We start from the raw sequence: 14,500 nt of genomic DNA, 5'->3' as shown, positions 1-14,500 counted from the left end.
TGACCAGAATGAACACTCCTTTCCAGCTGATGGTACCTTCTAGCACCTGTCCCTATTCTAAAAGCAGCTAACAGCGTTATCAATAAGGAATATAATTTTTTTTTTCAGCACGGAGTATAATACAATAATCCCTGACTAGATGCCTGTAAGATGCTATTCCAACTACTATAGGTCACCCGTACACGAATTTCAGATAAGAGAGGTAATATAGTACAATAAAAAATAGAATTTAATCGGCTGCAAAGAGGTTTTTTGGTTACTTTGCACGACCAAACTGTGAAGGAACGCAAGCAACCCTGCTTGCTTTCATCAATCTCTACTTACAAATCACCATAAAAATTATGAATCGTTAAACGAGTGCATGGAGAAAATCAATTAAGTTACGCACTGTGGAAGATATGTATGTGACCAGAATATGAACACTCATTTCCAGCTGATGATACATAGCACCTGTCCGAATTCTAAAAGCAGCTAACAGCAGAATCAATGGGGAATAGATTTTTTTTGTTTGTCTGTTTGCAGCAGCAAGAGTATAAGACAATAATCCCTGTCTGGATTTGTGTAATACGCTATACATAGTGCGATAGCTCACCCGTACACAAATTTCAGATAAGAGTTAATATTGTAGAATATACAATCGATTTGAAGTGGCCTTCCCATTATTAAGGAGTGGGTCTCCTATACTGTTATTGCGCATGCAGCAAATACAAGGGCTACCAAAAATTGGGGTGCACTCCAATACCAATTTGAAGAGATGTAGTGAAGGGCCTCAGAAAAATTGTTTTAAAAATTATTAAGGAGTGGGTCTCCTATACTGTTATAGCATATGTAGCAAGTTCAAGGGCTGCCAAAAATTAGGATGCACTCCAATACCAATTTGAAGAGACGTAGTGGAGGGCCTCAGTCAAAAAAATGTTTCCCATTATTAAGAAGTGGGCCTCCTATACTGTTATTGCATATGCAGCAAGTTCAAGGGCTTGCAAAAATTAGGGCGCACTCCAATACCAATTTGAAGAGATGTAGTGGAGGGCCTCAGTCAAATTTTTTTTCCCACTATTAAAGAGTGGGTCTCCTAGACTGGTAATGTCCATGCACTAGAAGTGTGACCAACCAGTAATTACTGTTGCCCAAAATGCGTACAACACGAGAGCAGGGGAACATAAACTCAGCCGTGTATGCTGGAATGCCAACAGCCAAGACTTCCCTGTCCTCACCAAGAGAACAACTGTCCATGTTCTCCTCCTCCTCGTCCTCCCCCTCTTCAGGCCATCTACACTGAACAGACAGTATGAATGTGGTGTGGGTAATACCATTTGTAGCGCAGGAAGCCAGGTCCTGTTCCTCCTCCTCCTGCTTCTCCTCATCCTCATTATCACCCAATTTGCATTGCGATGAGATGAGGCTGGGCTGTGTAGCATCACACTGTAGAGTTCCTTGCTCCTTCTCATCTTGCTCTGCCTGCAATGCCTCCTCTTTAATTGTGAGCAGCGAGTATTTCAGTAGACAGAGAAACGGGATGGTGGCGCTAATTATGGGGTCATCGCCGCTCACCATATTGGTGGAGTCCTCAAAGTTTTGGAGGACGGCATCGATGTCAGACATCCATGCCCACTCATCATCTCTTATGTGGGGAGGCTGTCCGGAATACCGATGGGCGTGTTGAAGATGGTAATCAACAACTGCTCTCTACTGCTCACAAATCCTTCCCAACATATGCAACGTTGAGTTCCAATGCATGGTGACATCGCACACGAGTCAGTGAGCTGGAAGCTGCAAATGCTGCTGAAGCACAGTCAGGGTGGCGGAAACTGTAGCTGACTTTCGGAAATGGGCACACACGCGGCATACTTTCACAAACAGCTCAAGCATATCTGGGTATGTTTTGAGAAACCGCTGAACCACTAGGTTGAGCACATGGGGCAGGCATGGTATGTGTGCGAGGTCGCCAAGCTTCAGAGCCGCCACCAGGTTCCGGTCATTGTCACACATGACTATGCCTGGCTGTAGGTTCAGAGGCGAGAGCCACAGATCTGCCTGCTCTTTTACAGCTTTCAACAACTCTGCAGCGGTGTGCGGTTTGTCGCCTAAGCAGATAGGCTTCAGCAGAGCCTGTTGCTGCTTAACTGAGCCAGTGCTACAGTGCTTCCAACTTGCGACTGATGAGGTAATTTCTGAGATGGAGGCTGAAGAGGAGGAGGATGAGGTGCAGGAGCTGTAAAATGGGGGGGCAAGCCTGATTGACCCAGGGCCCACAATCCTGTGCGTCAGGAGTATGTGTTCCGTCCCAGGGTCCGACTGGGTCCTGGCTTCCACAATATTAACCCAGTGTGCCGTCAGTGAAATGCACTGTCCCTGGCCACAAGCACTTGTCAACGGTTAGGTGGACCTTCCCAGTGACTGCGTTGATGAGGGCACAGCTAATATTCTGAGACACATGCCTGTTTAAGGCCGGGATGGCACACTGGGAGAAATAGTGGCAGCTAGGGACCGAGTACCGAGGGACAGCCGCCGCCATGAGGTTTCTGAAAGATTCTGTATCCAGTTTAGTATTCTGGCCTGTGAGTTGGTGGCTGCATATTTGCGCTTGCGATCCAAGTACTGGGGTAGGGACTACTGAACGCTGCACTGGTACAAGGACGTGAACGTGGTTGCTGACGGTGATGGTTGCAAGTGTGCAATGACAGGTGCAGGGTGGGAGGCATCTTTACCTGCATCATGGACAGCGGAAGAGCAAGTGGTGTCACCCTCAGACACTGCTTCTGGACTCTAGCATTCAGCCCAACTAGTTTGGTGCTTTGCTGTCATGTGCCTGAGAATGATGGTGGTGGTGGTCAGGCTGGTAGTTTTTCTGCCCCTGCTGATGCTGGCATGGCAGATGTTGCAAATGATGTTTTTTGGGTTAACTGGACAGTCTTTAATAAAAGCCATACTCGGAAAGACCTAACAGTTGGACTGGCAACTTCCCTGAAATTGGTGTTTTGGGGAACAGTTATCCGCCTTGTGTCTGTGGCCAGCCCACTGCTTCTTCCTGCCAGTTGTGGTGCTATGCCTCCCTCTCTGCACTTCTGTCCTTGCTATGCAAGTCACCTTGCCAGGTTGGGTCAGTGACTTCATCGTCCACCACCTCGTCTTCCACGTACGAACCCTGGGCCTCCTTATGACTTGCTGGCATTTGTGTCTCAACATCATCATCCACCTCTTTCGACAGTAATTGCACTTTCCCACCGTCACCTTCATGTAGCCGTGGCTGCTCAAATATTTGGGTAACGCTACATGCGATCTCCTCTTGCCCTGTCTGAAGCGGACCGAGCGAGAGGCCAGAATCTATAAATGGAAATGTGAACAGGTCTTCAGAGTGTCCAAGTGTGGGATCACTTGTCTCCAGGCGTTCGACATGGTGGGAGAAAGGAAGATCAGGGTGAGGAATATGTGGTCCAGACTTACAGCTACTGAGATTGGACTGTGTGAAAGACAGGGTGGTGGTGGCAAACTGGAACTATCCAACCAACAGCTTTTCACACTGGTCTGGCTTCAAGAGTGGTGTTCTGCGGCCCCCTAGAAAGTGGTACAGGAATCTAGGTCGAACTGATGAGGGTGCTTGTTGTGCTCCCTAAGCAGGCACAATTTCATCTTGCCCATGGCCTCGGCCTCTGCATGTGCCATCAATATCACCTCCACTTCCCCATCCCTTACCACACACCTTGCCCATTTTAAATGCAGTATTATATTTTTCAGTTTGCAAAAAAATGTCAGGATTAATTATTGCAGTATTTGATCATATCTGATGACCAATTCTTTTGGGCACTGACGGTATAGAGATGCTATTGGTCAGCAAACAAGTGTGGATATATTTTGGGCACACAAGTAGCAGACTTTAAATGGAGTATAAAATTTTGCAGCTTGCAAAAAAATGTCAGGATTAATACCGCAGTATTTGATCACGTCTGATGACCAATTCTTTTGGCCAGTGACGGTATACCAATGCTATCGGTCAGCGAACAAGTGTGGCTGTAGTTTGGACACACAAGTAGCAGACTTTAAATGGAGTGTAATATTTTGCAGCTTCCAAAAAAAATCAGGATTAATAGTGCCGTAATATTTGACCACCTGAGATGATGGACAAGTTTCTCTACTTTCACAATACAGCAATGCTATTCAAATCAACCAAATCTGACTGTATGCTGCTAACAAGCAAATGGAGCATTAAAATGGTATATTATATTGATTTGCACCAAAATTATCAGGATTAAGAGCAGAAAGAATATTATTAGCCCTAATATCTAGGGCTATTGATAGGAGTTCCAGCAACAGAAAGAACGTGCAATGGACCCTATTCTGTACTATACTAGCTCTCAACAAACTCTGCCTAACTAGTGCTGTCAGAAGGATTAATATTCATCAGAATGAGCCCTTACAAGTAGAGATGAGCGTTGTTCGACTCGAACTGTTCGCCAATCTCAAATTCGAGCTGTTTTGGGCGGTGTTCGAGCCGTTCGGCGAACATGAACGATTTGAGAAAAATTCGGCTGTTCGAGGTTATGTTCGATAACTGTTCGTGCACCAAAATCATAACTGGATTTTTTCTCAGTAATGATGAAAATTAATATTAATACGCAGTTTGAGTGTACAGCGGGGTGGGGGGAGGGGCAGTGGATGGATCTCTGCAGGAATAATGAAGATCTCCATTTTTTTTTCTCTTTCCCGCATTTACAGTGGGGAGGTGCAATCTGTCAGCCTATCAGCAGCGCACACACGGAGCGAAGTGCTTTTTTTCACACAAGCAAGGGCATGTGTCATTGGCAGTGTATGTCACATGTCCTTGCCCTATAAGACCAAGCCATTTTCCCCGTCGCCACCATTTTCTCACTGCTGCAGCTGCGTGTTAGACGGCACCGCTGTTGCTGTGTGCGCTATACCTTGTTAATTTCAAGCCAATTTTCGCACAAATCTACAGATAGCTTGGGAGTAGGGAATAGTTGTGATTGCAGTCCTTTTAAGGACTAGGTTACAGCATTTCCTACGACTTTTATCAGGCAGGTCTGTGCTCTTAAATAGATAGATTGTGGGAGTAAAGACTAATTGTAATTGCAGTCCTTTTCAGGACTAGGTTACATCAGTTCCTATCAGTTTTTGCCAGGCAGGTCTGTGCCAGTGCTGTGCAAGTTTTTTTCACAGCATTTGGCTGAATCTAGCAAAGCTAATCCTTTTTGGCCTATTGCAGAGTGTGTTAGTCAGTGGAGTAGCCTATCTGTGTTGCAAGATATACCACCTGTGTATAGAATACCAATTTTTTAACTGCACCTAGTGAAGTAAAATCTTTTGGGCATAGCATCATTCTATTAGTCCATCTATACTGACCTCCATCAGGTTGCAAATTGAATATAATTTTTTTCTGCATCTAGCTCTGAAAAAATATTTGGGCTTCTAGCAGTGTGTGGGACTTGTTCTATTAGTTCATCTATACTGACCTCCATCAGGTTGCAAACTGAATATAATTTTTTTCTGCATCTAGCTCTGAAAAATATTTGGCCTTCTAGCAGTGTGTGGGACTTGTTCTATTAGTCCATCTATACTGACCTCCATCACGCTGCAAATTCAAAATAATTTTTTGTCTGCATCTAGCTATGAAAAAATATTTGGCCTTCTAGCAGTGTGTGGGACTTTCTCTATTAGTCCATCTATACTGACCTCCATCAGGTTGCAAATTAAAAATAATTTATATCTGCATCTAGCTCTGAAAAAATATTTGTCCTTCTAGCAGTGTGTGGGACTTTCTCTATTAGTCCATCTATACTGACCTCCATCAGGTTGCAAATTAAAAATAATTTTTTGTCTGCATCTAGCTCTGAAAAAATATTTGGCCTTCTAGCAGTGTGTGGGACTTTCTCTATTAGTCCATCTAAACTGACCTCCATCAGGTTGCAAACTGAATATATTTTTTTTCTGCATCTACCTCTGAAAAAATATTGGGCTTCTAGCTGTGTGTGGGACTTGTTCTATTAATCCATCTATACAGACCTCCATCAGGTTGCAAACTGAATATAATTTTTTTCTGCATCTACCTCTGAAAAAATATTTGGGCTTCTAGCTGTGTGTGGGACTTGTTCTATTAATCCATCTATACAGACCTCCATCAGGTTGCAAACTGAATATAATTTTTTTCTGCATCTACCTCTGAAAAAATATTTGGGCTTCTAGCTGTGTGTGGGACTTGTTCTATTAGTCCATCTATACTGACCTCCATCAGGTTGCAAACTGAATATAATTTTTTTCTGCATCTAGCTCTGAAAAAATATTTGGCCTTCTAGCAGTGTGTGGGACTTTCTCTATTAGTCCATCTATACTGACCTCCATCAGGTTGCAAATTAAAAATAATTTTTACCTGCATCTAGCTCTGAAAAAATATTTGGCCTTCTAGCAGTGTGTGGGACTTTGTCTATTAGTCCATCTATACTGACCTCCATCAGGTTGCAAATTAAAAATAATTTATATCTGCATCTAGCTCTGAAAAAATATTTGGCCTTCTAGCAGTGTGTGGGACTTTCTCTATTAGTCCATCTATACTGACCTCCATCAGGTTGCAAATTCAAAATAATTTTTTGTCTGCATCTAGCTCTGAAAAAATATTTGGCCTTCTAGCAGTGTGTGGGACTTTCTCTATTAGTCCATTTAAACTGACCTCCATCAGGTTGCAAACTGAATATATTTTTTTTCTGCATCTACCTCTGAAAAAATATTGGGCTTCTAGCTGTGTGTGGGACTTGTTCTATTAATTCATCTATACAGACCTCCATCAGGTTGCAAACTGAATATAATTTTTTTCTGCATCTACCTCTGAAAAAATATTTGGGCTTCTAGCTGTGTGTGGGACTTGTTCTATTAGTCCATCTATACTGACCTCCATCAGGTTGCAAATTAAAAATAATTTATATCTGCATCTAGCTCTGAAAAAATATTTGGCCTTCTAGCAGTGTGTGGGACTTTCTCTATTAGTCCATCTATACTGACCTCCATCAGGTTGCAAATTAAAAATAATTTTTTGTCTGCATCTAGCTCTGAAAAAATATTTGGCCTTCTAGCAGTGTGCGGGACTTTCTCTATTAGTCCATCTATACTGACCTCCATCAGGTTGCAAACTGAATATATTTTTTTTCTGCATCTACCTCTGAAAAAATATTGGGCTTCTAGCTGTGTGTGGAACTTGTTCTATTAATCCATCTATACAGATCTCCATCAGGTTGCAAACTGAATATAATTTTTTTCTGCATCTACCTCTGAAAAAATATTTGGGCTTCTAGCTGTGTGTGGGACTTGTTCTATTAATCCATCTATACAGACCTCCATCAGGTTGCAAACTGAATATAATTTTTTTCTGCATCTACCTCTGAAAAAATATTTGGGCTTCTAGCTGTGTGTGGGACTTGTTCTATTAGTCCATCTACACTGACCTCCATCAGGTTGCAAACTGAATATAATTATTTTCTGCATCTAGCTCTGAAAAAATATTTGGCCTTCTAGCAGTGTGTGGGATTTTCTCTATTAGTCCATCTATACTGACCTCCATCAGGTTGCAAATTAAAAATAATTTTTATCTGCATCTAGCTCTGAAAAAATATTTGGCCTTCTAGCAGTGTGTGGGACTTTCTCTATTAGTCCATCTATACTGACCTCCATCAGGTTGCAAATTAAAAATAATTTTTTGTCTGCATCTAGCTCTGAAAAAATATTTGGCCTTCTAGCAGTGTGTGGGACTTTCTCTCTTAGTCCATCTATACTGACCTCCATCAGGTTGCAAATTCAAAATAATTTTTTGTTTGCATCTAGCTCTGAAAAAATATTTGGCCTTCTAGCAGTGTGTGGGACTTTCTCTATTAGTCCATCTATACTGACCTCCATCAGGCTGCAAATTAAAAATAATTTTTATCTGCATCTACCTCTGAAAAAATATTTGGCCTTCTAGCTGTGTGTGGGACTTGTTCTATTAGTCCATCTATACTGACCTCCATCAGGTTGCAAACTGAATATAATTTTTTTCTGCATCTAGCTCTGAAAAAATATTTGGCCTTCTAGCAGTGTGTGGGACTTTCTCTATTAGTCCATCTATACTGACCTCCATCAGGTTGCAAATTAAAAATAATTTATATCTGCATCTAGCTCTGAAAAAATATTTGGCCTTCTAGCAGCGTGTGGGACTTTCTCTATTAGTCCATCTATACTGACCTCCATCAGGTTGCAAATTAAAAATAATTTTTTGTCTGCATCTAGCTCTGAAAAAATATTTGGCCTTCTAGCAGTGTGTGGGACGTTCTCTATTAGTCCATCTATACTGACCTCCATCAGGTTGCAAACTGAATATATTTTTTTCTGCATCTACCTCTGAAAAAATATTTGGGCTTCTAGCTGTGTGTGGGACTTTTTCTATTAGTCCATCTATACTGACCTCCATCAGGTTGCAAATTAAAAATAATTTATATCTGCATCTAGCTCTGAAAAAATATTTGGCCTTCTAGCAGTGTGTGGGACTTTCTCTATTAACCCATCTATACTGACCTCCATCAGGTTGCAAATTAAAAATAATTTTTTGTCTGCATCTAGCTCTGAAAAAATATTTGGCCTTCTAGCAGTGTGTGGGACTTTCTCTATTAGTCCATCTATACTGACCTCCATCAGGTTGCAAACTGAATATATTTTTTTTCTGCATCTACCTCTGAAAAAATATTTGGGCTTCTAGCTGTGTGTGGGACTTGTTCTATTAGTCCATCTATACTGACCTCCATCAGGTTGCAAACTGAATACAATTTTTTTCTGCATGTAACCCAGCCAATAGTTTTGGCCTAATACCACAGTTTGGCCACTCAGCTCTGCTCGGTTCCCATCCATTGTTTTTTTGTGCAAACAACTCCAGAGTTGTGAATTAGTTAACCACCAAAATGAGTGGAAAAAGGCCTGCTGCTGGTGGAAAGGGGAATAGGCGTGTTGGGAAGGGGAAAAAAGGTTGTGTCCGTGGGGTAGGTGTTAAAGCAACAGTAACATCTGCAGAAGAAAGACTATCTTCCAGCCAAACTAAAATGTCTACTTCTTTTAGCGGACAATGTGATAAGATCCCTTTCTTATGGCCACGCCAATCACTACAAATTCCAGATGAGGCACAAAAACAGCAGGTGCTTCAACGGATATCAAGTGCTCCTTTAAGTGGGCTCTTCTCCACATCAACTTCAACATCACAAATACTCCAGTCCTCAAAGGTGTCACCCCAATCGCACGTGCTTCCTCACAGCTCCCAAATCTCCAGCTGCCCGTCTGAGTATGAGGTAGAACAGATGGTTGAGTCTGCAGAGCTGTTTACTCATACTATAGCCTGGGAATCAGAGGTCGACTCCAGTGCTTCTGTGAATCCAGACGAGGAAATGATCTGCACTGATGCCCAGAATCTTTATGAGTCGGATCCAGGACCAGACGCAGAAGGTTCTGACCATAATGTAGACCCTCGTTCCCAAACTGTAACTCCTGTTGGTGGAGACAATGAGGAAGACGATGATGAGACTCAAATACCTGATTGGAGCGACAACTTTAGTTTTTTGTCAGGGCAGGAACAGGTTGGCTCTGAGGACGACGGGTGTGATAACGCACAGGGTGATGATGATGAGGTTGGAGATCCCACTTACTGTCAACCCACAGTCAGCCAAGAGATGAGGTCAGCAGAGGAGGTGGAGGAAGATGCTAGTGACGACGAGGTCAGGTTGCGCCTTCCTGGACAGAGACGTAGTACTGGAAGCACGTCAACAACTGCATCCTCAAACACAACTCTGCCTCTCACCACAAGTCGTGGTGGCTCTTCAGGTCGCATGGGTGCTAAGCCTTGCATATCCTGGGCATTTTTTCAGATCGATAAAGATGACCCAACTCGTGTTATCTGTAACATTTGTCAGCAAAAGCTAAGTAGAGGCCAAAAAATACATAGTTTGAGTACTTCATGCATGAACCGGCACATGGACATGAAGCATAAGTTGCAGTGGGAAGCTCAGTGTGCTACAATGCGGCCTAGCCGGCCGGGCCAACCACTGTCTGCCATATCTTGTGCATCCGCGGCCTCTTCATCCTCTGTGACTGGGGGGACAGCAGTCACACCTGTTTTGGGGCGCAGACCTGCCACCTCTTTACCCGCAACAGCCAGCGTGATTGGCAGGTCATCATTTTCTTTGGAGGTGGTAACACCAGCTGGTGTTGAGCGCTGTCCGACATCGATAGCACCACCTTTGGATCAAGGCAACCTAACATGTCCGCCTGCATCTTCCTCACAGACCGGCAGTTTGCCGGGTACACCCTTATCAACCCCGTCTAAGCACAATAGCCATCCCTCGGTCCCTCAGATGTGGACAAGTAAAAGACCATTTCCTCCTAGCCATGAGAAAGCTAAGAGGTTGAATTTCACCATCTGCAAGCTCTTGGCTACAGAAATGCTGCCTTTCCGCCTGGTGGACACAGAGGATTTTCGAGACCTTATGTCCATCGCAGTGCCCCAGTACCAGATGCCCAGTCGGCACTACTTCTCAAAGAAAGGTGTGCCTGCGCTCCACCAGCATGTCGCACACAACATCACCGCTTCTTTGAGAAACTCTGTGTGTGACAGGGTGCATTTCACCACAGACACTTGGACGAGTAGGCATGGACAGGGGCGTTACATGTCGCTGACTGGGCACTGGGTAACTATGGTGACAGCAGGACAAGGGGCTGCTGTCCAAGTCTTGCCGTCCCCACGAGTTGTGCGTCAATCCTCTTTATGTCAAAGTTCCTCCACTGCTTCTGCCTCCTCAACCTCCTCTCGGTCTTCCACCTGCACCCAAAGCCTGTCTGGTCATGCCACAAGCTTTCTAACTGCGCAGAAGGGATCCTGCACACCTCCTTACTATGCTGGCAGTAGGGCTCAACGTCATCAGGCGGTTTTTACTTTGAAATGTCTGGGAAATGTGAGTCACACAGCTGAGGAGTTGTGGTCAGCTCTGGAGAACCAATTTCATGAATGGTTGTCTCCACTGGACCTGAAACCAGGGAAGGCCGTGTGCAACAATGCTGCAAACCTGGGTGCGGCCCTTCGCCGGGGCAATGTCACACATGTGCCTTGTATGGCTCACGTGTTGAACCTGGTTGTCCAGCAATTTTTAGCCCACTATCCCAGACTAGATGGCCTTCTGCAGAGGGCACGGTCGCTGTGTGCTCACTTCCGCCGTTCGCATCCCGCAGTTCAGCGACTTACATCTCTACAGAAGTCGTTGGGCCTGCCACTTCACCGGCTAAAATGCGATGTGCCTACCCGGTGGAATTCAACTCTGCACATGTTGCAGCGACTGTGGCAGCACCGACAAGCCCTGGTGCAATACGTTCTGACGTATAGCCTGGGCCAACGAGATCCAGAGGTGGGGCAAATCACGCTGGAGGAGTGGTCTCAGATCAGGGACCTATGCACCCTTCTGCACAGTTTTGAAATGGCGACGAAGATGTTTAGTGCTGACGATGCCATTATCAGCATGACTATTCCGGTGATTTACATGCTGGAGCACATGTTAAACAGAATTCGGAGTCAGGTGGTGGCACAAGAGGAGGTGGAGGAAGTAGAGGAGGAGGACTTGTATGCGGAAGGGCTAACATCTGCAAGGTCCAGACGGTCGGCAGCACCAAGGCGGCAGGCATGTGAGGGTGGGGGAGATGGTTTTACCAGGGCGCATGGTAGCAGCCAAACTAGTGAGGAAGGTGCAGGAGCCCAGGAAGAAGTGGAGGACGAACTGATGGAAGACTCATCAGATGAGGGAGACCTTGATCACATTTCTGTTGTGCGAGGTTGGCGGGAGAGGACAGAGGAAGGAAGCATGATTGTTACCTCGCCACCAACACAACAGGGACTTGGTGCTCCTGGATGCGCAACACACATGAGTGCCTTCTTGCTGCACTACCTGCAACATGACCCTCGAATTGTGAGAATTAGAAATAATCCTGACTACTGGGTTGCCACACTGTTAGATCCCCGGTACAAAAGTAAATTTGCAGAAATTATTCCTGCCATAGAAAGGGATGCACGCATGCAGGAGTATCAGCAGAGACTGTTGCAGAATCTTACATGTGCTTTTCCACAAAACACCAGTGGTGCACGTAGTGAATCTCACAGTTCCAACTTGCCAACCGTGGGACCGTCAAGTGTTCAGCACTCAAACCGTAACAGAACCACAGTATCTGCTGGTAACATCAATTTTGCGGAATCATTTCACCACTTTTTTAGCCCATCCTTTGCAAGGCCACAGGAGACAAGAAGTCTGACACATAGTCAACGCCTAGAGACGATGGTACAGGAGTATCTCCAAGTAAACATTGAAGCCATGACTGTGTCACTGGACCCTTGCTCTTTTTGGGCTTCCAATCTGGATAAATGGCCGGAGCTAGCCACTTATGCCTTGGAGATCTTGTCATGCCCCGCAGCCAGCGTTCTGTCTGAACGTGTGTTCAGCGCTGCTGGTGGTGTGCTGACAGATAAGCGCACGCGGCTCTCCACTGATAATGTAGACAGACTCACGTTCATAAAGATGAACAAATCATGGATCCGAAACGACTTTTCTACCCCTGTGTCATACTGGGGAGAGTAAAAGCTTGATGATTGGTTAAAATCACCCTACCAACCGTTTTAAGCTTTCAAATTACTAATCATGTTTATCTGTATCTTGGCTGGAAAATAATTTGGGCTTTGTAGCAGTGTGCAGCACTGATTCTATTAGGCCATCTATAATAAGCTCCACCAGATTTAAAATTACTAATCATGTTTATCTGTATCTTGACTGGAAAATAATTTGGGCTTTGTAGCAGTGTGCAGCACTGATCCTATTAGGCCATCTATACTAAGCTCCACCAGATTTAAAATTAATAATAATTTTTAGCTGCATCTAGCCCGGAAAATAATTTTGGGGCTCCGAGATGCGCAAGACACATAAGTGCCTTCTTGCTGCACTACCTGCAACATGACCCTCATATTGTCAGAATTCGAAGTAATCATGACTACTGGGTTGCCACACTCTTAGATCCCCCAAACTTTTCGATCAACCTTTTCATTTTAATAAAGACCAAAAAAATGGTCATTTTTGAAATTATAAGCATTAGCAGGTTATTAGAAACTGAAATCAAACAGTTTTCAACTCAAAACTTTATTCTAGGTGATGTTACATTTTCACATAGGACCCCTTGTTCGAAAGGGGTTTCTGAACTCTCTCGTCCATTGAATTTGTCAGGTTTTGGATGGTTTCTGCTTCAATTGTTTTGCATGAGGACAGAATATCCTCCCAGAGCTGTTGCTTAGATGTGAACTGCCTCCCGCCATCATAGACACTCCTTTTGATGATGCTCCAGAGGTTCTGAATGGGGTAGAGGTCAGGGGAGCATGGGGGTCACACCATAAGTTTGTCCCCTTTTATGCTCATATCAGCCAGAGATGCAGATGTTTTATGTGCAGCATGAGATGGTGCATTACCATGCAAAAAAATGATCTTGCTGTGAAATACACGGTTCTTCTTCTTGAACCATGGCAGGAAGTGCTGTTTGAGAAAATCCACATACATTATGGAGTTCATCTTTAGCGCCTTCAGGGATCCTAAAGGGGCCGACAATCTCTCTCCCCATGATTCCAGCCCAAAACATTACTCCACCTCCTCCTTGTTGGCGCTGTAGCCGTGTTTGCATGGGGTGTCCATCAACCAGCCATCCTCCACTCCATCCATCTGGACCATCGAGCGCTGCACGGCACTCATCCGTGAACAAAACAGTTTTGAAATCAGTCTTCATGTAATGTTTGGCCCACTGGAGCCGTTTCTGCTTGTGTGAAGTGGATAGAGAAGGTCGACAGGATGGCGTATGCACAGCTGCAAACCTCTGAAGGACCCTGCATCTTGTTGTTCGGGGGACGTTGGAGGCACCAGCAGCTTCAAAAACTTGTCTGCTGCTATGACAAGGCTTTTTTGCCGCTGCTCTTTTAACCTGACATAATTGCCTGTAGGAAAGAGTCCTCAATTTGCCCTTATCAGCACGCACACGTGTGTACTGTGAATCAGCTACATACTTCTTGATTGCCAAGACACTTCATCCTGATCATCGCACAATGTTGATTGTAGTCATGCCTTGACCTAAACACTCCACAATTTGTTGCTTCTCAGCAGCCGACACATCCTTTTTCTTTCCCATTTTGGCAGAAAATGTAGGCTGCTTAATAATGTGAGACAGCCTTCTTAAGTAGTCTTGCCTTTCATTGGACACACCTGCCAAACTAATTAGCACAGGTGTCTGCAATTGCTTACAGTGATATAAAGAGCCCTGACACACATCACCATCAATGAGTTTAACTGACAAACAAACAAATTCTTCCCTTATCACTCCTAAACACTTTTTGCATAATAATTTGGAACACAGTGTACATGTGCTTTTCCACAAAACACCAGTGGTTCACGTAGTGAATCTTACAGTTCTAACT

Source organism: Phyllobates terribilis, unplaced genomic scaffold (assembly GCF_046119375.1).
Source record: "Phyllobates terribilis strain yellow unplaced genomic scaffold, ASM4611937v1 Scaffold_9__5_contigs__length_417890890, whole genome shotgun sequence".
In the NCBI taxonomy this organism is placed as follows: domain Eukaryota; kingdom Metazoa; phylum Chordata; class Amphibia; order Anura; family Dendrobatidae; genus Phyllobates; species Phyllobates terribilis.
This window is presented reverse-complemented; position numbering follows the sequence as displayed.